This window comes from Alosa alosa, chromosome 16 (genome assembly GCF_017589495.1).
Source record: "Alosa alosa isolate M-15738 ecotype Scorff River chromosome 16, AALO_Geno_1.1, whole genome shotgun sequence".
In the NCBI taxonomy this organism is placed as follows: Eukaryota; Metazoa; Chordata; class Actinopteri; order Clupeiformes; family Clupeidae; genus Alosa; species Alosa alosa.
Window position 1 is genome coordinate 11534156 of NC_063204.1, and position 26133 is coordinate 11560288.

Consider the following 26133-nt stretch of genomic DNA (forward strand, 5'->3'; position numbering starts at 1 on the left):
CAATTTGAAATGCATTTTATTACCACTACAACAATACAACAAAGCAGAGTCGTCACATCATAAAGGATAAGCCTCCTAATTATTAATGGGTTTGGGTTTTGGGTGTAACATCCATTAAACCAATGAGGATGACATCTGTCATCTCTAAGATAGGGCCCCTTTTCTTCTGACTTTGATAACAATTACTAGCTGATTTTGATAACCATAGCTATAATCATAACCATCTGTCATTATGTTCAGATTCTTCTGTGCTCAGTCCAAACTCCTCCCCATGGGTGCAGTTCTGTGCTTCACCTTAAGAGATGAGGTGAGGTCCATTTTATTTATTTCACTGCAACACAACACAGCACAGCTTAAAGAACAAATCATGGTGAGGCAAGCGGGCTTTTTGAAAGGCCCAAGTCAGAGCTTCACTCTTCATCATGACCTTTCTGCAATGGAAAAATGAAAAAAGAAAAGATAAGATGTGCATGTATAATCTGTTCTAATCTAGCTATTAGATTTTAATCTTCAAAAGTAATTTCATAGTTCACATACAGTGGCTTACAAAAGTATTCATCCCTCTTGGATATTTCCCCTTTTATTGCTTTAAAGGAACCGTATGTAAGAAATGAATTTCAATTAATCATAAAATGGCCCTGATATGTCATAGACATTAACCCTTAGAACCCGATTGACGCAAAGTGCGTCAAAAAACACACCCTTTCTTCTCTATTACATTTCTCCGGAACTGTTCATCGCAGCGAGACCTTTATTGCACGACAGAGCAGAAGTGGGGCTTTCCAAAGAGACTACACACTTGTCTGTACGATCAAGTATGAAAATGAAAAAAAAATCATGAAATTAAATCAAATTGCATCATATTTACAGTCTATACTTCTCTGCGTTCACCTGCGCACCCATTACTCTCGTTTGAATTACTCGCGAACCCGTAATCGCATAGATATGGCAAGCATATCAGATGAAAGAGGAGACACCAGGCTATCCATTGGTACCATGTATATCGATCCTTCTGGCTTATAAAAACAGACGAAGTGACTGCAAAATAATAACGTCATGTATAAAAACCAACTGCACACCCATTACTCTCGTTTGAATTACTCGCGGACCCGTGATCGGATAGATATGCCACGCATGTCAGATGAAAGAGGAGACAGAGCTATCATTTGATACCAATTACATCCCCTTCTGGGTTATAAAACAGACGAAGTGACAGCAAAATAATAACTTCATAAAACTAATACATGAAATGATGGCAGATCTGGATAGCCTAGACCCTGCTGAAAAAAAAACAATATATAATATGTGTGTGTGGCACTTACAATGACCAGAATAAATCCATATAAATAAAGGTAGTGAAAATGCCCTTAAAACAGCTTAGGGTTCTAAGGGTTAAGAAATCATGTTCATTTCAAATATTTATATCACTGACAACAGTAGTCCGGCCAAGATATTGTCATTTAAAAAGTGAAGTTGCAGCCCTCAACTGATGTTGATGTTGTGTTTTGTCATGTCATGTTGTGTTTTGGCCTGATGCGCCACCCTCTATCTATCTACTAATCACAAAGTCAGTAGTGTTTCAGCATCCGGGTTGGCAACCTCGAGTCAGGGGGGAGGGGGAGGGGATACAGCGTTCTACAGTAATTTGAAAGTGATTGCAGTACCAGTTTTGGCCACAATCTTACATATGGTTCCTTTAATAAATGGAATCTTATAGCCTGGGTTTTCCCATGCTGCCTTGCGCGCAATTTTATTCACGCTGCTAGGCAGCATGGACTTTGTTTTCACCTCAATGAAGGAACCAATCACAGAACGGCAAGACGATGACGACACACCGATGCGGTTATGAGCTACGTACAGGTGAATTTGATAGACAATCGTAGCGCCCAATAAACGGCTCTGGGCATTCGTAAACCACATTTCAAATACGAGAAAACGAGATGAGGTCTGACGTTAGCTAGGCTAGGAATCTTATGGATAAAAATGGAATAATTTGGCCTTACAATGATTTACAAAAATCCCCTCTTTAATGTCAAAGTAAAAGCAAATTTCTACAAACTAATGTTAATTAATTAAAAAAATATTTAATGCAAAATAAGCGATTGCATAAATCAACTGACGTTAAAAGGCATAATAACTGCACTTAGAATAGGTTTAATAATGTTATGGATGTGAATTGGTTGAACAATTTAGTGTTAAACATAAGAAGACTAGTCTGGTCAGTATGCAGATACTTGCCATGCAATATTATGCCTTTAGGAAATAAAAAGTGAGGTGAGGTGAGGTGAGGTGTTTGAACATACCTTGCCACCTGCATCACGGCTCTTGGATCTCATCTTGTTGACCTGAGACTCAGCTATATCAGCTCTCTCCTCAGCCTCATCCAGCTCATGCTGCAGCTTGCGGAACTTGCCCAGGTTGCTATTGGCCTGCTCCTCCTGAAAAAAACATAATTAGTCACAAAATTAGGTTGTAGATCACTTTACAAAAAGTATTAATGGAGTTAGCGGCGAATTATGGGCCACTTACAGCCTCCTCTGCTGATCTCTTGTAGGATTTGACCTTCAGCTGCAGTTTGTCCACCAGATCCTGAAGACGATGCAGATTCTTCTTGTCCTCTTCCGTCTGTATATGAAGAGGTAAGTAGACAATGTTTGTACTTATCTGTGTGGTATGAGGGAGAGATTGTGAGGCACATCCAGGTTTTTTCCAGCCCCCATGTGAAATTAGATTTACCTGATAGGTGAGCTCCTTTATGCGGCGCTCATATTTACGGATTCCTTTGACAGAATCACCGGCCTTTCGTTGCTCCATTTCCACCTCATTCTCCAGTTCCCTTACCTATGTAGATACATTATGCAAATGTTAGCTATTCAATGGCTACAACATAATATATTACCGTATGCACTGATTATTAGAAGTAGCCTTTTGGCAAAAACACAGGACTTACCCTGGACTCCAACTTCTGGATCTGCTTCTTGCCACCCTTCATGGCGATTTGTTCAGCTTCATCCAGACGGTGCTGCAGGTCCTTGATGGTCTGCTCCATGTTCTTCTTCATGCGCTCCAGGTGAGCACTGGTGTCCTGCTCCTTCTTCAGTTCCTCTGCCATCATGGCAGCATCAGTAATGGCCTTCTTGGCCTTTTCCTCAGCATTCCTACACTCCTGCACAGCCTCCTCTACTTCATTCTGCAGCTGGGATGTATCACCCTCCAGCTTCTTCTTCTGGTTCAGCAGGCTGGTGTTCTATGTGGCAAGACAGAAATGTTTACGATGGTCTGTGTCACATTATGAAATTTGTGTAATATGAATAAATCTGAAAACCACCATGAATCTGGAATCTGAAAACCACCATGTTTAGGATTTTACCTGAGAGTGCAGCAGCTGCACCCTCTCACTGACGTCCAGCAGCTCCTGTTCAGCCAGTTTCCGGCCTCTCTCAGTCTGCTCCACCAGGGACCTGAGCTCATCCAGTTCAGCCTGCAGCAGATTGTTGCGTCTTTCCACAATGGCAGTGTTCTCTTTGAGATCATCATTAGCACGGAGAGATTCATCAAGCTGCAGTTGAGCATCCTGTTGTTGACATAATTATTGAAATTAATATTGGATTAACCTTGTGTTAGTGCACAGCAAGCAGCCTTGCAATTATATAGTAATTTATATTTTGTTGTTTAACCTTCAGATGTCCATGGAGACCCTTGAGCTGCTTCTGGGCCTCAGATGCCTGCCTGTTGGCCTGGCTGAGCTGGATCTCCATCTCATTGAGGTCTCCCTCCATCTTCTTCTTCAGCCTGAGAGCCTCATTCCTGCTGCGAGTCTCAGACTCCAGGGAGCTCTGCAGGGTATCCACCACTCTCTGCTGGTTCCTCTTGGCCTGCTCCATCTCCTCATCCTTCTCAGTAAGTTTACGCTCAATGTCAGCTTTGACCTGATTAAACTCCAGCTGAGCTCTGAGGATCTTGCCCTCTTCATGCTCTAGAGAACCCTGTGGAAATTTAACAGCAATGACATATAGACAGTACAGCACATTATATACACAAAATATTAAGAATCCTTTCAATTGGGACTTTGGGATATGAGATATTTATCATATTAGCATACCTCAGCTTCCTCAAGAGCAGTCTGGATCTCTGCCTTCTCTTGCTCAAGTGTCTTTCTGACTTTCTCAAGCTCATGAATGTTCTTTCCAGTCTCACCAAGTTGCTCAGTGAGATCAGAAATTTCCTCTGGAGGGGGGGATGATAGTCTTAGTATTATAATGGATGTCTCAATCATGTATGTTTTTTGATTAGGGAATGTGCAAACAGACCTTGAAGATTTTTATTCTCCCTCTTCATGGTCTCAAGGTGATCCAGAGATTCCTCATAAGAATTCTTAAGTTTGAAGAGCTCAGTGCCAAGAGATCTGGCCTCTTTCTGGGAGCTCTCCAGCTCAGTCTGAGACTCCTCATACTTCTGCTTCCATTCAGCCAAGACCTGAGAGGGACCAGAGAATTGGAATATGAATATAATGTAAAAAGAAATTACATTATGCCTAAGATGTTACATTTAATCATTGTGAATTCAATACCTTATCAAAGTTTCTTTGCCTCTTGTCTAGAGCAGCAGCAGCAGCATTGGATCTCTCCACATCTACCATGAGATCTTCAATCTCATTCTGCAGTCTGTGCTTAGTTTTCTCCAGGGAGGAGCATTTGGCATTAACAGCTTCAACAGCTTCCTCTGCATCTTGCAGACGCTGAGCCAGTTTTTTTCTGGATAAAAAATGATCAAGGATGTGTTTCACAATTCTACAAGCCATACTTGGCCTCTTTATCTGACTTTACATGTTAATAGATTGTCAGTTCAGGTTGCCTTACTTGGCATCTTCCAGTTCCTCAGTCCTCTGGATGGCATCAGTCTCGTACTTGGTTCTCCACTGAGCCACCTCAGAGTTGGCCTTGGAGAGACTGCGCTGCAGCTCAGCCTTGGCCTCCTGCTCCTCCTCATACTGCTCCCTCAGGAGGTCAGAGTCGTGGCGAGCAGACTGCACTGCATGGGCTAGTGCATTCTTAGCCTGGGAAACAATGAGCACATCTCAGAGGGATGTTTTTGTTCCTCTTTAATTCTATTTTAGTACTTTTGGGCGTGGGTTCGGATCATTTGCAATGTGTTAAGGTGTAGTAATCTCACTTCAATCTATACCAAAATAATTGGCTTGAGCCAATTTGACCTCCGAAAGAGAGGTCTCAATTCGTCTTATCTTGCATCTTTGCCTCATCAGTTTGGTCCTACTGGTGAGAAAGTAACAAAAACTAAAACTAATGAAATGAGATGAATCATGATTCTGAATAATTGTGGACAGGCATGGACACAAGGAGGTTCTTCACAGAGGTTTGGTTGGATGGCCAAAAGTGCACAGAATGTTCGTAGATAAAGAAAAATAATACAAATTTTAGTTTGAGTTGAAAGGAAACCCAACTACAGTTCATGGTTATTAGTATGAGTCTCCTTCTAAATTCCACTGCTTAAGCACATTATTTTCCCGCTGTGTCTTTTTTAACTGTGTCTGCCTAAAGTGACAAGTGCAGCAAGCAATGACTTAGGCAATAATCAACTATTGTCCCTCTATTGTGAAACTGGAATCTATTAATGTCTGGAACACAATCATCAAGTTTGCGAAGGATTATCAGTCTGCTCCTCTTTTACACATTTTGTCAGTTTGAAATGTCATGTCTTGTGAAACTGAACCTACATCATATTTAGGACAAACAGTTTTCTGAATACCTTGACCTCTTCCTCCAGTTGTCTTTTGAGGTCTTCAATCTGCTGAGTATAAGATTGTTTGCCTCGAGTTAGCTGAGAGACAAGAGAATCCTTCTCTTCCAGTTGTCGTGCAAGCTCCCCTATTTGATAAAAACACCACAGTCATAACAAATAGTCATTATAATACATGTAGACTATGTATGTTTAAATGTGTCGTGCTATAATTTTCATTTACCATTTTCAGTTTGTAGCTTAGCTTTCTGCATAGTGAAGTCATTTATGCTTCGCTGGCCTTCTTCAAATTTAGTCCTATATTCACTCATCTGGTCCTCCAAGGTCCTGCACATTTTCTCCAAATTTCCCTGAAAAGAGGAGGTAAAGCATGAAAAAGATGGATCAAAATATATCAGTTATGTAATGTAAACATTTATACAGTTATATTTATAGAGCTATAGAGTTTTCAGTCTTTACCTTTGCTTTGGAAACCTGCTCCATGTTGGAGACAACATCATCCAGCTCCAGTCGGAGTTCGCTCTTCTCCTTCTCAAGCTTTTGTTTGACTCTCTGAAGGTTGTCAATCTGCTCCCCGAGGTCAGCCACACTGTCTGCATGCTTCTTCCTCAGTGTGGAGGCAGTGGCCTCATGTTGCAGAGTGGACTCTTCGAGGTCTCTGCGCAGCTTCTGGAACTCAGCCTCCCTCTTCTTGTTCATCTCAATCTGGGCAGCAGTGGCACCTCCAGCCTCCTCCAGCCTCTCACTGATCTCCTCCAGCTCTCTGGCCAGGTCTGCCCGCTGCTTCTCCACTTTGGCTCGGGCAGCTCTCTCAGCCTCCAGCTCTTCTTCCAGCTCCTCAATGCGGGCCTAGAAAATAATATTATCATGCAAAATTTCCAATTTAGTTGAGATTCTGTTAATGTAATGTTGGCGATAGTATGGTACATTTTGTCTTCACTTTCTAAAGCACCTGGAGCTCCTTCAGTTTCTTCTGAAGCTGGGCCGCCATAGCTTGTTCATCTTCAATCTTGCTATTAAGTTGGCTGATTTCAAAGTCTTTCCTGTGATATTAATTGGTATATTCAGTTGAGGTATTGCATGGTACAGCATTTTTATTCTTTAGATGTTCTACCTACAAACTTACTTTTTCAGCCTTTCTTCAAGCTGCTGTTTATCATTTTCTAGATCCATCACATTCTCCTGAGTCAACTTTAAGTCACCCTCAAGCTTTCTTTTGGCTCTCTCCAGATCCATCCTTAGCTTCTTTTCCTGTTCCAGGGAGCCTTCAAGCTATTTACAGGAAACATAAGAATTTACTTAATGTCCTCATTGGCTTAAGTGCCCTTTAGTTGATACAGTGAGGTAAACACATTTGTTTTTTATTGCCTACATCATCAACTTGCTGCTCCAACTTGGTTTTGGCCTTAGTCAGAGTGTTGACTTTGTCCTCCTCACTCTGAAGGTCATCCAAGGTTTGCTGGTGAGCCTCCTGCAGTGCTTTCTTCTCTTTGGTCAGCTTGGCAATGATTTCATCAAGAGCTGCCATCTCCTCAGTCAGGTTTTTAACCTGAAAAGAAAACCCCATTGGAAGAACACTATATAACAGAAAAGTGTATTCTTTATGACAGTATCAGGTCCAAATGGACTGACCTTATTCTCAGTGGCATGCTTCTCTTTCTCCACTTTAGCCAGTGTGAGCTCCAGATCATCTATGTCCTTCTTGAGCTCAGAACACTCATCCTCCAACTTCCTCTTCTTTGAAGTCAGCTCTGAATTCATCTCCTCTTCATCTTCCAGTCTCTCTGTCAGCTCCTTGACTTTGGCCTCAAGCTGAATCTTGTTCTTGATCAGACCTTCACAACGTTCCTCAGCATCACAAAGGCTATCTTGTTCCTGTGAACAGTAATCAACGTATTGAGATTTATATAAATTATACATTTTATATTGATCCTTCACTTAGTATTTAGCTCTTCTTTTCGTTATCAGCAATTCTTTTCTCATAAAAATAAGGATAATCCAATTTATCCTCATGTTGTGTTTAAACAGGATATTGTGTGTCATACTCACAGTCTGCACTTGTAGTTGCAGGTCATTCTTCTCTTGGAGAATAGAAACCATTTTCTCCTCCAGCTCTTTTCTACGAGCCTCAGATTTAGCATAGGCCTCCTTCAGCTTCAGGAATTCTTCCTTCATGTTGGCCATCTCCTTCTCTGCCTCAGCTGATCTCAAGAGGGGCTTAATCTTGAAGTACATCTTCATCCAGGGCCAATTCTTGACACCCATGAATGCACGGACATTCCACTGGATCACTAGTAGGGCATCCCTGAAAATTAGGAAGGTAAAATAATAAGTATTTTCATTTTATAATATATCTGATATATGTTTGATGACACCAAAACAGTATTTTCTCCTGATTGCAAAATGTTTGTTTTCTTTTTCTGTCGGTCCGCGGTTCCTTGATCAATTGAGCAGCAAATTATCAGACGAAGCACCAGGCATAATTTCACTCCGCGGTTCCGCGGACCAGCAGTGTCCATGTTGCGGACCGGTGCGGTCGTAGTCCCATAGTTCGAGAAATGCTGCACTAGAGTTTTTACAAAGTTTAGAAGACATTATGGTTACAGCTACATTTTACAGTATGTCTTTGTCAGGATGGTAACTTTTTACCCTATTTGATCCATTAGTCAGTATTTGTTTTTAATTATACAACAACTGGGTTCTATGGAACTATTTATTTGTTTCTGATTGGCCGAGAGACGTTCCATGAGTTGGAATATCCCTGGACATTTCAACTCAGACTCAGCACAGCTAATAATAAATCACTCCGCGATACAATGCGAAGATTTGACACCCAGCTCTCCACTATTTCAAGCAATGGGTTACTCCTTAGCAAACCATAACGAAACAGTGCTTCACCACATCTGTGGATTAAGCCACACAGTCAACTCAATGTAAGTAAGATAAACGAGGATGCTATTGTTCTCAGCATTGCCAGCATTGTGTATAATATGATTGTCACTTGGAGGAGACTTGTAGATAACTAACGTTAGCATAATGCACAGTGCACAGTAGTGTAACATTTATTCACCATACATTAATAAAGTTGAGTGGTTCTGCAATGTAGACTATGTTTCCGTTTTTTTGCAGTACCATGTCCCTTACATGACATGGCCCAGTGTCCTTGTAACATGCATACAGCAAACCTAGATATGAATGTGATTTCAACATTTCTTTCAAGACACGTAAACCACAAAGACCCGTAACGAGGGGTCTGGAATGTTGGTTACCTAGCAACCAAGGCGCGCTGTCTATTGAAAAAGGGAACTATTTTTTGATGTAAGAACGATGTCGAAATTAACATTTTTAAACAATAATGGGGTGTTTTCAGATTATTTAGTTTGTGGTAGAATTGTTGTATAAAAGCAATATAGCACGAGTGAGAGTGTGGTTGGTCATGGATATTCCCACTGCTGTTGTTGCCTGCGCCACTCGGCCTTCGCCCTCGTGGCTACGGCCGAACAACACCCATGGGAATATCCATGACCAACCCCACTCTCACTCGTGCTATATTGCTTAATTCACTTTAAGAGGCTTTTTCCCCATGGTCATATCATAGGCGGATGGAGGCACATTCTGAAAAATAATAATGTACAAAATGGTCACTGTGGTTGCTATTACTGTTGAATCACTAGCAGGGGATGTGCAAGGCATGTGCAGGGCAGGGCATGTGCAACATGTATGGAAGTGATCAATCAGTGTTTGGTCAAAGGGAGTAGAACATGGAAAGTGTTATCAAAAGAGGATGAAGCATGAAGTAAAGGATGAGGATGAGCATGAAGTAAATATGCATTATTTGTGGACACACAAATGGACATGCAATGTCTGTGGTTATCTGTTTGTTAAGTCGTGATGCAATAATGTGCCGATAATTCTTTCTTCGGGTCCAATTGGTCCCAGAGACGCTGAATTTTTCCCTTCAGGCCTGAAGAAGACCCAGATGGGTCGAACATCATTGGTTTTAATTAAAAAAAAAACATTACATGAACACAAATACATGTGATGATATTTTTCAATGAGAACATTTCAGTAGAATTACCCCCTTAATTTCATTAGTAAACTAATTTACCTGCGTTCAACAATCTTCTGGAATTCAATTCTTGCCAGAAGACCTCTTGCTCTTGATTGGATACCAGTGATGATGAGAGCGAGACGGTCGTCTCTCATCTCCTCAAGGGTTCCCAGGAGACCAGCTTTGAAGAACACCTGTAATTCAGCATTTTATGTGTTCAGATTTATGTTACTAGGCTTAGGAAAACATGAACTTGTAGGAAATTGTTGGTTGGTTCTTCTCTAATATTGTGTTTAATGTTCCAAATGTAAAGTGCTTTGAGCTGCATTCTGTGTATGAAAGGTGCTATACAAATAAAGCTTATTATAATATTATTATTATTATAACTCTGCCAACCACCCAGTTGGCTATGATAAGAGCTTGATAAAATGTTGCCTTTGTTTCTGACTCAAATTTGTGCAAGAGGCACGCACATCACAGAGGTTAAAGTAGGTGCTGAACTCAAAGACACTTAGATGAACTAGAGTAATGTCCACCCACTAGAGCTCCAATTGATGAGATGTCTGAGGAAGGGCAATGTAGCCTGAAACGTTACTCTTGTGGGGATTAAACAATCTCATCAATTGGAGCTCTAGTGTGCGGACTTTTACTCTAGCTCATCTTTGTTTCTGACTCAAACTACTTTGTGTTTAACCTGCATTGCTTATGAAAGTGATAGATGTGTTTATCTGTCCTGCACTTGACAATAAACCATCAATATAAAATGGAATTAATGAAACCAAAAGTAGTTACCTAAAAAAAAGATTCCTCAGAAAGTGTCAGATTGTCACATAGTGTTGCTTCAACATGGAAGATGTGTATGGTATTATTACACTTTAAAGCACCTTAGTGTGTCCAAATCTGTACTGCTGAATCCAGAGAACCCAGCAGTTTTTCAGCTCCTTTCTTGTTGTCAATGAACTGTCCCTCAGGGATAGCAGCAGGATTCAGGATACGATATCTGACGAAGTTAAAGTAGTCCTTGATATTGGCATATTGTCTCATTACTATTGTAAGAAAAGTGTAATAAGTAGGACAGAAAAATAACAGATTGTACCTCTGTTTGAAGTCTCCGTACAGGATCCTGTTGGGGAAGCCCTTTCTGCAGATCCTGATGCCTTCCAGCACACCGTTACAGCGCAGCTGGTGCATGACCAGAGGATTCTCCATGGCCCCAGGAGTCTTGGTCTCGTTCGGGATGATGCAGCGCACAAAGTGGGGGTGAGTTGACCTCAAGTTGGTCATCAGCTTGTTCAGGTTCTCCTGTTGTAAGACATTTTGTATTTGAATGATTAGCTATTCAAATAGCATGAGTATCATTTTCACAAATTAAAGAAGAACTAATGAATTAATATAAATTGAATTAGGAAGTACAGGTAATCACTAACCCTGTGCAGTGCAGACACTGTCTGGAAAGAAGACCCTTTCTTCTTCTTCTCCTTGCCCTTTCCACCACCACCACCACCTTCCTGTGCTGTGAGAGTATACGTTGATAAGTTAATACAAACTCAAGCTTGGGTTAGACTTTAGCCATTCCTCAGTAATTCATTTTATACTTTAATTTTGGCAGTCTTGTTACTATGTAATGGATAATTTACCAGAATCAGCCCCAGCATATCCTGCAAAGAGGGTTGCAAGCATTTTCATTGTAGACTTTTGGTATAAACCGACCACAGTCTCATTGAGAGGGTCCTTGTTCTTCACAAGCCAGTTGCAAATGTTGTAATCAACAGTGCCAGCATAGTGAACCAGGGAGAAATGGGCCTCTGGTTTCCCCTTGACAATCCTGGGCTTCTGGAAGTTATTGGATTTCCCCAAGTGGTTGTCGTAAAGCTTGGATTTAAATGTAGTATCACTGGCCTTGGGGAACATGCACTCCTCTTCAAGGATGGACATGATACCCATGGGCTGTAATATAGTCGTGAAAATATTGTATCGTTCTTAGTGTGTTTTTCCTTCTGTAAATATAGTTCTGAAATGATATGTTGTGAGATCAGGGAAAACCCATCACATGATGAAATTTCACCAACTTAATATTCGGATATCCAGGATGTCGCCAAGAGACGGTATTCAGAAAGTTGCCAGGATGTTATCCAGGATATTGCTAGGGGATGGTAATCAGGATGTTGCTAGGATGGTATCAGAATCTTAAGTTGGTGAAGTTTCACCATGTGATGGTTTTTCCCAGATCCCATTACATGCATGCTCCATAGTAGTGTATTGTATATGACTTTTGAAAGCAAAATTGCACAGGGGAACAAACTGGTACCAGATATTAAAATGTTTTGAGTCTGACGTTTTCACAATAATAGTTATACCTCTCAAACACACTACACATTTTCACACACCTTTTCAATGAGATCAATACAGGCCTGCAAGTCCATGCCAAAGTCAATGAACTCCCATTCAATGCCCTCCTTCTTGTACTCCTCTTGCTCCAGCACAAACATGTGATGGTTGAAGAACTGCTGCAGCTTCTCATTAGTGAAGTTGATGCACAGTTGCTCAAAGGTGTTGAACTGAAAAAAAAAAAAAATAGATATGTTGTGGTTTTGAAAAGCATCCATTAATCTAATTTAAAATAGTTGTTCATTTTTCCTTAGAAACTCACATCAAAGATCTCAAATCCAGCAATGTCAAGCACACCAATGAAGTACTGGCGAGGTTGTTTGGTGTCCAAGGTCTGGTTGATTTTGACAACCATCCAGAGGAACATCTTCTCATAAATTGACTTGGACAGGGCTCCAATAGAGTAGTACACCTTAGAAATATGAAGTTTGTAATGAAAATCTAAACAATACTGTATATTGTTAATTAGTAAGAGGAGGACATGACAAAACATGTATTATATCCACCTGCTGAACATTCTGTCCCTTGGTGACCCACTCGTTTCCTACTTTAACCCTTGGGTGACACAAGGCCTTGATGAGGTCAGCAGAGTTCAGCCCCATCAGATAAGCAGATTTGTCAGCATCTGTTGAAAAAGCACATTGTATATACAGCCATGTTACATTTATAAATACATTTCATTCAATAAATGGTCTGACCAAGTTGTCAGGATATGATACCTTTAAAAATTTAATAGTATTAGTTGCACCATGATTTAACTGAAAACTATAGCCTATTTGTAAAAAATCCTTTGTAATTATTTATAGTACATTCAGGCAAAACTGACGATACCGTACAAAAGCTGTGGTGATTTACATCATAATGAGGCAGTGTTTGGAGTACACACCTTCAGTGCCATCAGCTTCTGCCTGCTCCTCTCTCTGCTTCTGCTTGAACTTCATGTTGCCGTAGTGCATGATGGCACCAGTCAGTTTGTAGATGCTGTTCTTCTCCTCTTGATTAAACCCCAGCACATCAAAGGCATCCTATGGAGTAAATAATAGAAAAAGTGGTCAATTTAACACACATTGCAGATGTGCAAATTACTGTTTTTCTCACAACACTAGGAAAATGTCATTATTTCTACAGATGGAATAGAAAAAATTTGTTTTGCTGACTTTTAATAGCCTGGTAATCCAAACTGGTCTGGTCACAGATGAAACCTTAGACTCTTTGAACTTTAAAATAGTATACAAATCAAATTGATCAGGGATTCATAAAGTTCCTACTTTATCTAAACTTTACAAACTGACAATAAACAGTATTGGCAGTCAGGAAACAATGTATGTGGGCCTTCCTTTGCTGTAAATAAATTAGCACATTCTTCAGACCATAATTTTTGATGTTTGCATTTTTCCTCAGAAACTGACTTTTGGGCAGGCAAGGCCAGATGGTTTATGGTGTGCTCACATCCTGGTGGCCTGAAGCTCATCACCATCATTTCAATAAACAGGCTACATTCAACAAAGTCCCAAGTCCCATAATGCATATGGTCATCCTCATGGCTTTAATATGGGAGATGTCCCATTAGGGTGAAGTGTAAAGTTCCTATGCATTTAATATGGCTATGGTGTCATAGGGCTCCTTGTTGAGATCTAGGTGGACGTGGTCAGGCTAGACTTTGAAGGCCAGAACAAAATCATTCATCAATAGAGGTACTTGGGTCTCTCCTTGGGAGATAAGTAGTCACATTCAATGTCTGAAATAATGATTGTTTTGTCTTGTTAAGTAAATTCAATGTCTTAAAGTTTTGTTTGGGAAACCCAGTAGTTCTGGTTTTCTCTGAGAGAGGATCTGGTAGAAGATGTGGTAATCTCTCTCAGCCTTGAGCTGGAAAGTCACCCGAGACTTCTCTAGTAGATCTGTCAAATGATGGCAACAATTTATTTTTTATGCAAACAATATTTCATGAATAATAGGCTTTTATTGTTTGATATAGTATATCTGACTCACATGTCTCAATATCAGCAGAGGCCAGCTTGCCAGTTGCATGAAAGTGGATTCTGATAAATTTACCCTGAAAAAATGTTTTATACTCTTGATGATTGTTGCATATCATTGTTTGGATTTAATTTACATTCTTTAAGTGACATTTGTCAATTCAAAATTATACTTACAAATCTAGAGGAGTTGTCGTTTCTGATGGTCTTTGCATTACCAAAGGCCTCCAGAGCAGGGTTACACTGGATGATTTGATCCTCCAGGGTTCCCTAAAGACAAACACCAGAATGTTGTATGCCCATCATTTGTGGAATGTTTATCACACACAGCATAACATTGTTTCAGTATAACAACCTTTTTGTCATTTGGATCCTTCTTGCCAGTTCCACCAGCAGCAATGCTGGCGAAGTACTGAATAACTCTCTTGGTGTTCACAGTCTTCCCAGCACCAGATTCTCCACTTTAAAAAGAGAGAGGAATTTATTTTTCATATTGTTATTGTCTATCAACACTTTTCTCAGACATAGAACAAAAAACTAGCATCACTATAGTAGACTTACGTGATCAGGAGGGACTGATTCTCCCTGTCTAAAAAAAAAAAACACAAACCCTTTTATTGAAATATACTATATGTATTTTTAAACCGGTATATGTGATATTTCAATTAATATGGTTACACTAAACTTAGATTAAAATGCAGCTTTATACAAATACTTTTTTACCTGCCAGCATGTACTGGTAGGCATTGTCAGAGATGGAGAAGATGTGAGGAGGAGCTTCACTCCTCTTCTTGCCTCTGTATGCAACGACAACTTCCTGGTTGTACACTGGCAACCACTTGTAGGGATTGACAGTGACACAGAACAACCCAGAGTAGGTCTGTGCAAAGAGACAAAATCACTGTAGTTTGAACATATCTCCTGAGAATTAAGGACCCATTTTGAACTATACTCACATAGATCATCCAGGCTGCATAACGCTCTTTGAGGTTAAACAGCACAGCAGGCTCATGCAGGAAGGTGAACATCGCCATGTCCTCAATTTTATCAAACTTTGGTGGGTTCTGGGGGTGGACGTCTGCATCTTTTACAGTGACAGTCTTTGAGAAGGAGAGAACATGGCTTTGTCATTTCTTTGGCTATTGTTTGCTTTTTGTCACAAGGACATTATTCATTGGTAGTTAAACATCTTTTTTCACAGCTCTGCAAACATTTATTTAGATCTCAGAATCCATGATCAATGTAATTGGTTGGACCAATGATTTCAAAGTTAACGTTATGTCTACGCTCATCACCATGCTAGCTTGTAAACGATTCCCAATTGCTAGTGACCATACTCTATTCACTTTGTGAATGAGTTTGGCTTGCCAGGCTTAGAAGGCTATGCATTGGTTGTCAAATGTCTTTTTAACAGTTCTGTAAACATGTAAAGCTACAGTACATGCAAGGATAAATATAGAACTAATTTGCTGTCAAATTACAGTCTATGTACCTAAACAAATCTCATTTCCATTAGCATAAGCCATCCCTGTACAGTGTATGACAAGTCTACTATGAAGTAGACTCATGAAAGAATACAGTAAAACAAATTTATTTACCTTCCCAAACTCAGTTTCAACTGTGACTTTGTCACCGTCTCTGCTTTGGATCATTCCCTTCACATATTCAACCTCAGGGTCCACCACAAAGCAGGCCCTCTTAATGTCAAAGGGGCGAGTCTGGGCCTCCAGACGCTCCATGTCCGACTTCCTCAGATAGGGAGCCGCCTGTCCAAACTCCTCCATTAGAGCATCTCCCATGATTTAGCCTTTGAAAATAAAGTCAGTGTTAAATAGTATTAGACAGATTTGAAAATACACATTCAGCATAGAAACTGAACTTTGATTTTGTGCTGAGTTGAATATACTGCCTCACTTCAGTTTCTAATTTCTAGTGAAACGTCTAACATGAAATATTATTTTATATATCCTGTGCTCAGAGTTTAATTACAGTGCATGCAAAGCAATGCTTTTTCTCCCTACCCTCTTCTTTTCTCCTGACACTCAGTCTTCTTCTCATCTCACCTCTTCCAGAGTTTTTTTTTTTTTTTTTTTGCAATTACTAAAGAACTGTTTAACTTCAGTCAAACTTGCATGTCTCATAAAGGACACTTCCACTACATCTTTTCACTTTTTAAACATTTGCTTTGCATACATTGGTATTTCCAGTGCAATGCAAATCTAGTTAATCTAAGTTTACTGCTACTTCATTTGTATGTTTAGTTAGATTTCAGTGCGTTTTTCAGCCTCTAATGAAGAGTCTAACATGAAATATGTGTGTTATCTAGACATACTGTAATAGTAAAGCCAAACATAATACCTCTGATGTTCACCTTCCTTCTAGATGATTGTTATTGGCCTGAAATGAAAAAGAAAATAAACGTTTTACCTAGCAAAATCTAAGATTAAATGATTAAGTCTGAGCACTAAAATGATCAATGAATCACAATGAATTGTTGCATCAGATTTTTGCATCAGAGTTTTAGGGTAAATGATCATTTCATTATTCTTGTTTCCTCCATTGGCTTACCTGTAGATGATGGAATTGCAACCTTGATTGTGAGCTGCCAAAACTCCCTGTCTTTTATACATCAAGCAGCTCTCTTATAAGGGTAGTGGCAGAAATAGCCATTGCACCTCACTGAATGGAAAGGTGGGGGCAACTGGTTTATTCAGTAGCATTAAAGCTGCAGCATACAAATTTTATTGGCAAGAAAGAAACTGGTTTTGGACCTATGCAATAAAAATGACTTGGAAGCAACAGTGAAAGGGTCACTTTATTTCTTGGTATTTTCTACCTTTTTACCTTTGATGTGTTTCCATGATTTTCTTTTTAGGTTTCCGGGGGCCTGTGGGATGAGGGTGATGGGGTGAAACTTCACTGGGGGAGGAAGTCCATAATTATTGTGTCACCTCTCCACTCCATGAAAGGAAATCTGTACACTGAGCTGTTGCAGATTGGTTAAATATAGTAGGATGTCATACTTTTAGTAAATATTTTCAGAGTTCAGTACATATCTGGCAAGTGGATAGCAAAAAAAATATCTGCCTATATTAGTATGTTGGATTGAGATTAGGTTGAGATTGTCTTGTTTAAGAAAATTGTTTGTGTATACTTAGCTATCTGATTTTGATCATGTTATTAAGGTCAGCAGTGTCAGAATAAATGCATGACAAAGTAATAGGATACACGTCTGTTTAAAGCATGTCTTCCTTAAAAGATGAACACAATAAATCTACTCTAACCACATTTAGGTTAACCATGTCACTGATTTACAGAGATCATAAGATCTTACGGAAGAAAGCATCCACAGACTATTAGACACTAATGGATAAAGCTATATGTCTTTGAAAGAAGAGTATTTGATAAGCAAACAGGGATGCTCAGTCTGTAGATGGCATTCACAATATAAGTAGGCATATTTCTCCTTGCTATCAAATATGTGCAGACTTTCTATAGATTTCCATACTTTGCTGTTGTGATTGGGATGCATTTTTGCCTAGAAATCTAGACGCGCCCCTAGCGGCAGCGGCTAGTCTAGCAACTCTCCGTTGGCTTGTGAGCTCCAGAAATCGAAACTTAATCAGGCCAATGAAATCGTGTAGGCCTATAGAGTCGTTAGGTGGGCTTAACATAATGATTGATGGCAGAGTTGCAACGGTTTGGCTTGAATTCCCTGCTACTTGAAAACAAATAAGATGGATGTTGCTGCTGGAGAACAGTGTGACACGAGTTAAGCTTTTATTAGGTTGGCAAACGTTTGAACTAGCCAACTAGCTCCGCTGGTGGGAAACGCATAGGACTCATAGCGCTGCCGCTGTCCTATTGCGTGCAGAGCGAATTTGAAAGACAACTGATTATCCCGCCCCTCGGACTGAGCACTGCAAACGGTGAGTGCCCAGACCCTACATTTTAATGTGGGTCTGGCTTGTCAGACTACATTTTTGCACCTCTGGACAGTGAACCCTGGGTGCCTATGATGTGTATGCTTTTCTGTCTCAAAATTATAAAAAAAATGTAGATTTTTTTTAAATATATAAAAATAGGATTTTGACACTAATTTATGATAAGTTATTGAGCAAGCCAGTGCTTATATGTATTTGTGAGTGTGTGTGTGTGTGTGTGTGTGCATGTAATGTATATGTAAGGGATGAATATGTAAGGGATAATGGACGACACGGTGGTCTGTTCACAGAAGTTAATGTTACCACCGTGGAGTCCATTATCCCGCTTATTCCACTGTTGCAGCTTGGGTTGCGTTCATTTCCTGTTACAATGTAAACGTTTTAATCGCTAAAACTTGTCTTGTTTGTAGAACTACTTTCTTCCAACACATATCAACTAATTTCTTGACTTGCAGAACAAACTTTACTCGTTACTAGTTCTAAATGGATGGTGCTACGGCCAAAGGCCAGTCGTTAGTTCTATCTCTCCCGTTGTCAAGCGGGCGTATCCCAAGATTCTGATGAACTTTAGCTAGGAAACATCGCTATTTTACTTAGCCTGCTGTCATCCATCTAGCTAAAAGCCACCTCCGTCATATGCTACATTGTTGCCATGTTCTGAACTTCTGCATTTTACAGCTCAGATGCAAGGTGACAGTTCATTTAAACACAACGAGTTCGGCGAATTAATATACAAGTGTGATAGGCCTACGGCCCACAAAATGGATCTTCTTCATAGGTGTGCAAATAACATACGGTTAATGGTCGTTCTAAATTACATAGGACAATGGGAAATTCAACCAAGCAGTGGAATAAATTGTTATATAATCTTAGTATACTTTAAAACTATATGATAATATACATTCAACTTGAACTGTGTATGTATGCAATATATGTCAGAGAAATTTGTCACAGCAAGTGCTAATACAGTGCCAAGACTTACACATTGACCTTGCCTACAGCTGTCTATTAGAAGTGTATCAAGTAATAGTCAAGGTCAGTCAGCTGCCAGCTGGTAGTCACCCATCACACTGTCCCATTCTGTCAGTGTTGTATTGTTACCTTGTCTTCACACTTAATGATAAAGATAGCCTTGTGAAATTCTTCCTGGATGCCTTCCCCTGACTGAGAAGGACAGATTGTATAGTTCACTGAACTTATTCCATCTGTCTAGACTCATCAGCGATTGTTGGTCCAAGGTCACCATTTACAGGTACCAGTTGCTGTAGGCCTTGACATAAAGTAGATTAGCACAATGGCGGAATGAATGTGACCAGGCTTAGCGTAGACCAAAGATCTTAGAGCGTACAACATTGAGTAACAAGAGGGTCTAAGTACTGGTAATGAGTGCTAAGACATCTCTCATTGACATCATCACACTCAGTAGGCTACTTAAAGGAGCTCTAAGCGATTCTGGGTAAAGTCACTTCTGTCCACGTTCAAACAAAACAGAAAGCTAGCTCACTACTTCCTCCCCCTACCTCCCGTGCAATTGAAACTCCTAAACACGCATCTTGTCTGTGATTTGCTGGAAGTTTGTTATGTTTTTATGGGCAAGGTTTGCCCAAGTTGTTTTGAGGTTGTTTTTGGAGTTGTCCACAGAGATCACATTTTTTTACAGTGTATTCAGGACACAGGCAGCTAGTGGATGGTGAGGTGATGTTTGTGCAAAGGATGCCAGCTAGCTTAGGTGTGCATGTGAAACATTAGTAAACCTCACTCCCCGACGCCTCAAGAGTGCTGCAGGCATGCGACCTAGGAGCCTGGGCTTTTAGCTCAACTGTCAGCACTCCCGCCAATTGAAATCCTAAACAGCTCAACTGTCAGCACGCTCGCCTCCCGATCCATGGATGCTGTTGTTAGCGGGTTTGAGTCCGGGTGTGTGCAGGGCTGAATCGTGCAGGTTCAACACAACGCAGGTTACATTGGTGCCGTGACCCGGATCGGTAGTGAGGTTTAGGAGGGTGAGTGTAATGGATGCCAGCTAACTTAGCTGTGCTTGTGGAACATTAGTAAACCTCACTCCCCGATGCCTCAAAAGTGCTGCTGGCATGCGAGCTAGGAGCCTGGGCTTTTAGCTCAACTGTCAGCACACTCGCCTCCCGATCTGAAGTGCTGCTGTTTGTGGGTTCAAGTCCGGGCGTGTGCAGGGCTGAAAAGCGCAGGTTCAACACAAGGCCGGTTACAAGCTGTACAGAATATAAACATGATTACATTTCATGTTAATTCAAATATAGCACTGTGACATTCCTGCAGAGTACCTGTTTGGGATTGAGAAGAGCAGCCTGTGGTCACCTCATCCATTGGTGTTTCTCCAGTACTGAGGGGAGATGTCTGAAGATTAAGTTCAGGTGCTAATGGTTTCAGTTACTTACAGTTTGAAAGTCCCTCAAGGGTCAGTTGTTAACAAGACCCTGAAATCCATTCAAATTGTTTAAATGGTGTTGTATTAAGCAAGGGCATTCTAAGAAGCTGAGGTGTTAATATTCCTCAGCGTGTGAGAACAGCTGAGAAACATACACAGATAAATGTTTGAATGCAAGTGATAAGTTTAGAAGAGCTTACAGAAGAAAACGTCCACAGACTATTAGACACTAATGGATAAAGCTAGCTATACCTTTCAATGGACCCTTTCAAGAGAGTTCCATTATCAGCATCATAGTTGGCCCCACAAGACTTCCTTTTTAACATTCCATATGTTATCTTAATGCAGAGGAAGTAGATTGGGGCCCAAATAGAACGTTCAAGCATTGTTTTTGTTTACCTTGTTGAAAGGGTCTATAATAAAAACAAAAACAATGTTTGGACGTTCTATTTGGTTCCCAATCTACTTCCTCTGCATTAAGATAACATTATGGAATGTTAAAACGGAAGCCTTGTGGGGCCAACTATGATGCTGATAATGGAACTCTCTTGAAAGGGTCTATTATGTGTCTTTGAAAGAAGATTCTCTGATGAGTAAACAGGGATGCTCTCTAGATGACATGCACCATATAAGTAGAACTATAGGTGTTGTGTGTGTGTGTGTGCATGTTTATGAATATATTTTATTACAATCTCAGTATACTAAAGTATGTTGTTAATATACATTCAACTTGAGCTGTGTATGTATGCATATTGAACCCAATTTAAAACTCAATATATGTCAGAGAAATTTGTCACAGCAAGTGCTAATACAGTGCCAAGATTTGCATACGGACTTTGTCTATAGCTGTCTATTAGAAGCGTATCAAGGAATGGCCAAGGTCAGTCAGCTGCCAGCTGGTAGTCACCCATCACGCTGTCCCATTCTGTCAATGCTGTATTGTTACCTTGCCTTCACACTTAATGATAAAGATAGCCTTGTGAAATTCTTCCTGAATGCCTTCCCCAGACTGAGGACAGCTTGCATAGTTCACTGAACTTATCCATCTTTGTAGACTCATCAGCGATTGTTGTAGAGTAGCACAATGGCGGTATTAATATGAAATTGACCAGGCTTAGCTTAGACCAAAGCAACCTGATTCAAATTACTAAATGATTTTAGCCATTAGTAATTATGCAGATCATACAATTTATGAATTCCAAAATATGACATATTGAAACATATGACAAGCCATCATTTTCATTTTCATCATTTTGTGTGGTCAAGCAGAGTTTAGGATCGCCACTGATGTGAATGATCACACAATATTCAATATTACTGATGGTCTCAAGGGAGTGGGGGCCTCCCAAATCAAATCAATACTGCCATTCCCGGTCCATGCTCTGACAGCTCAGACACGGAATGTATATGGAGAGCGATAATAAGGTGACCTGGAAATTGTGGCGATAAAGCTACATTTTGTGCTGGTCCACCTAAATAAAAAAGTTACTGGTAGGTGCACCAGTGCAACCAATGCAAAAAGTTAGTCTGGAGCCCTGAGTAGGCTACCAACAAAAATGCATGTAGAATGCCTTATGCTTAAGATTAAATTGCTGGATATTTCCACAACAAACACTGTAACATCTGATTTGTGTCATAGACCTTTTGAGGTATTTAATTCAATTCAATTCTGTAAATCATGGTCACTTAATGTATTTGAACAAGTTTGAAAAATGACGAATAATTTCAAATCAGGATTATATTGGCCTATAATGTTTTTTTTTTTGCTGTTGCCAGAGTGGTGTTTGTGGTGTATGATTCTAATTCTGAAAATTAATTTGGAGACCTAAATATAATTATATTCGTTTGCTATTTTAGTAGAAATAATTTTCTTGTCATATACAGTAACTTAAGCCAAGGTACATGAGGCAACGTTATCACAATTAATGAAGAATCACCAGATAAGCTGAGCCAATTTGTCCTTAGTCAGAGGGTATGGTTGAAGGTTGGGTACATCTCAGGTTGCTTGTATGAAGGCATCTGACTTTTAGCTTGGTATTGTTTGGTCTGCTTTGTTTCCTTGCCATTGTCCTTGAGGACCAAGATAACCTGTGAAATTCCTGCTGAGTGCCTCTATCTGATTGAGGAGCACAGCTTGAGAGGAGTTCTGATGTGTAACTGATTATGTGTATGTAAAAGTAAACTCATCTCGCCAATCGAAACTCCGCCTGCAGTACCGTTGCAGTTTTAGCCTCCTCCTTTACATTGGAAAATGTGTTATGCAGTACCAACTGTTTTGTAAATGTCTTACTGGTATATTTTATGTATAAGTTATATTTTGATTATTATATTGTCTTAAATTTTGTAGTTGTAGAAGTTGTGTTCTTGTTGGTCATTTTTGTGTTTAATTTTTTTTTTGTCTTTCATTGTTTTGTGTTGGATCCCTTTTCAGAGAGGCAAGACACCTTGGACTTTCCAGCCAGCATAATTTGAAGAATGTTTAAAGTGGTAAGTGTTTATGGAGCTACGAGCTTCTTTGAAATACTAGACCATGTCTTTTATGACAATACCACAGAAAATGCATCCTGAAATGTTCCATTGCAAAAAACATGTAATTAGGGGTGTTGTACTTTGGTTGATGAAAGAAGGATGTTGCAGACACTGCTAAATATAAAATACAACACTTCACATCCTCTACACAATCTACTGGTCAAACTGCAGAGTGTTTCCAGTTTGAGGGTCCCTCAACTCCACAGTAAAAAGGATCACTATAGGAAGTCATTCACACCCACTACAGCAACAATTGTTGACTCCCCTCTTGGCTGGGAGATTAGACTTATTTTCTGAGATGCAATGCATGATGCACAATTTACTTTTATTTTTTATCTGTACATCTGAAATTTAATGAAAACAGTTAAAAGTATACAGTACCAGTCAAAAATTTAGACACATCTACTTCTATTTATGGGTCTTCCTTTTTCAAACTCCTTTTGCATTGTAGAACAAAGCTGAAAACTCAAAACACTCAGTTATAGTATCCAAACAATTTAAACAAAGCTAAATGTTTTATATTTTATGGTCTTCAAAGCAGGCAACATTTGCTGTTTGGCATTCTAGTTAGACACTGGGAATGGTGTCCCAACGGTTCTGAAGGAGTTTCTAGTCATGTTGAGCATTTGGCTACTTTTCGTTCACCCATTTCCTGATTCATGAGACACACTTTGTTTTCTATTGTTAAAAAAAGCTAAAAACGTTCCATGTATTTGAAGAGCCTAAAATACTAAACATTTTGTTTACTTTGTTTACTTATTTACTACATAACCCTGTGTTATGTTGTAGTTTTGAGTTTTGATCTACAATGTAAAATATCCAGAAAAAGAAGCTTTGTCTTAAATTTGAATTTGTCACTTCAGCTGCCCTAAGTTGCTAAATAGAATAGTTCACTGCAACATTGAAAATAGAATAGTTTTTTGTGTGTGTGTGGCTGTGGACCTTTAAGGGCTGCCTGGCTCCTCCTACCTCAGCCCTGTGTGTCAGCTGCTCACTCTAAACTCCTCCTGTAATTGAACAGTGGCCAGTCCTTCCCATCACTTTAACAGAAGACAGCGATGTTACATAGCTTTACAGCTTTACATCTAAATCTTTTATATTTTAGATAGCATCATTTATGGATGATATGGATCATTTTTGCAGCGGCCATTGAATCAAGAGAATTTTGGACATGAAAGAAGGTACGCAACCCGTGTCAGTTGAATTTCAACTAGTCAACTATTTTTATGTATTTATTATTTATGCTTTAATTATGTATGCTTTTATTATGTATGCTTTTATTATTATTATTTAAAATGTATACAGTTCATACCTCTTTTTGATAACAAACTAAAGAATTGTGCCACTGTTTAGATGATGGTCAGTACAAGTGTGAACAGTAAATTGGGAGTGAGTGTGCATATTGTTATGTGTGTATTTGTATATAATTCATAATATCACAAGGATTATGTGATGTCAGACCATTATTTTATTTTTGGACATGTAGTTTATTTCATGATTATGCACATTAGAGTGTGTAGTCTCACTCATGTGTAAATAAGGACAGACATGAGATTCCAATTGTAATGTATTTTTATTCTACTGCACTAAAATGATAGGAGCCAGAGGCAAGCTCCAGAGTACTGCATGGAAAGATGTCAGAAAAGGCCCACGGCAGAGCTTCACTCTTCGTCATGCCCCTTCTGTGAGAAAAATGAAGGCAGAAAACGGAAAATGATTAGGAGTGATATTTGAATGTGCTCTATGGATTAGATTAATAATTTAACATGACCTCAACCTCTGCAGTTAAATCAACATGTAATGAAGACTTAGCAGTAAATTGTAGTCTGCTTTGGTGATGTGTAATCTCACAATTACATTTACAATATTTACAATGTTTCCTGAACTGCAGACCCTTAGCAAACCATAGGTTTTAAATGGGCAGGACTAATGCAATAGAACAAGGTTGATATTCATTCAACAATACTTTTTATGCTTTTCTAATTTGTTCTCTTAATGTAAAATAAAGGAGATTTTTCAGCACCCCACCCTGGGCCTTACCCCCAACCCAATACTTTTTAGATTCCTTACAGTTAGACAGCAGTGCAGACATCAGCACCTGAGCCATAGTGCTCAGCTAAGAAACAGATCTATGTAGCATTCATTTGGAACCTTTTTGACATTTTTAGTGAGTTGCCCCTTTCTCTGTTGAGGGATGCTTTACATATCCTGTCAGCTGCAGTAAGTCATTTCTGCTTATTTTTGCTTTTAAGGTAAATTTGAACACTTCTGTGCTTATAGGAAAAAGTTTACTCACCTTGCCACTTGTATCACGACTCTTGGCTCTCATCTTGTTGACCTGAGACTCAGCTATATCAGCTCTCTCCTCAGCCTCATCCAGCTCATGCTGAATCTTGCGGAACTTGCCCATATTGCTATTGGCCTGCTCCTCCTGAAAAATATAATTAGTCACAAAATCAGGTTTTAGACTACTTTATGGTGAAGTATTATGAAGTTAGTGGTGAATTATATGAGAACTTACAGCCTCCTCTGCTGCTCTCTTGTAGGACTTGACCTTCAGCTGCAGTTTGTCTACCAAATCCTGAAGACGATGCAGATTCTTCTTATCTTCCTCGGTCTAAGGGTAAAGAATTAGGTAAGCCAGCATGTTGAATTAGATGGAGAACATATAAGAGGGTGAAAGTTGTATTTTTATTCTGGATTCTGAATATTTTAGTACCTGGTAAGTGAGTTCCTTGATGCGGCGTTCATATTTACGGATTCCTTTGACAGAATCATTGGCCTTGCGTTGCTCCAGTTCCACCTCAGATTCCAGCTCTCTCACCTGTGTGTACAAGTACATGTAATAGAAAAATCACAATCCAACATGATTTAAAACCAAAGGTAACACTTTCTATGAAGGCCATGGCTATAATGATTACTGCATACTTTCATGACATGATCTAAAGCAATTATGAGTAGTAATAATTGTTATATTTATATACAAACATGCATGGGACTCATAATGGTTTATGACCTGTTGCTTTAATGTATTATAATACATTGTTAAGCCAAGATTACATCATTATGGGCCAAGGATCT

General features: G+C 39.6%; 1 long non-coding RNA gene and 2 pseudogenes across 2 annotated transcripts in view; 1 reads left to right on the plus strand and 2 right to left on the minus strand.

The window, feature by feature from the left end:
• Positions 1 to 410: 410 nt before the first annotated feature.
• On the minus strand, positions 411 to 17747 carry LOC125309879 (annotated as a pseudogene).
• Positions 17748 to 20472: 2725 nt separating this feature from the next.
• Positions 20473 to 26133, plus strand: part of LOC125309865 — a 67365-nt gene continuing 61704 nt past the window's right edge. The window contains exons 1-5 of one of the 2 annotated variants that reach the window (XR_007196205.1): positions 20473 to 20509; positions 22955 to 23010; positions 24158 to 24233; positions 24658 to 24736; positions 25599 to 25687. This is a non-coding gene — a long non-coding RNA (uncharacterized LOC125309865). Of the gene's footprint in view, positions 20510 to 22954; positions 23011 to 24157; positions 24234 to 24619; positions 24737 to 25598; positions 25688 to 26133 lie in introns of those variants that run through there. The other variant, XR_007196204.1, reaches the window with a different exon arrangement.
• Positions 24634 to 26133, minus strand: part of LOC125309861 — a 21373-nt pseudogene continuing 19873 nt past the window's right edge.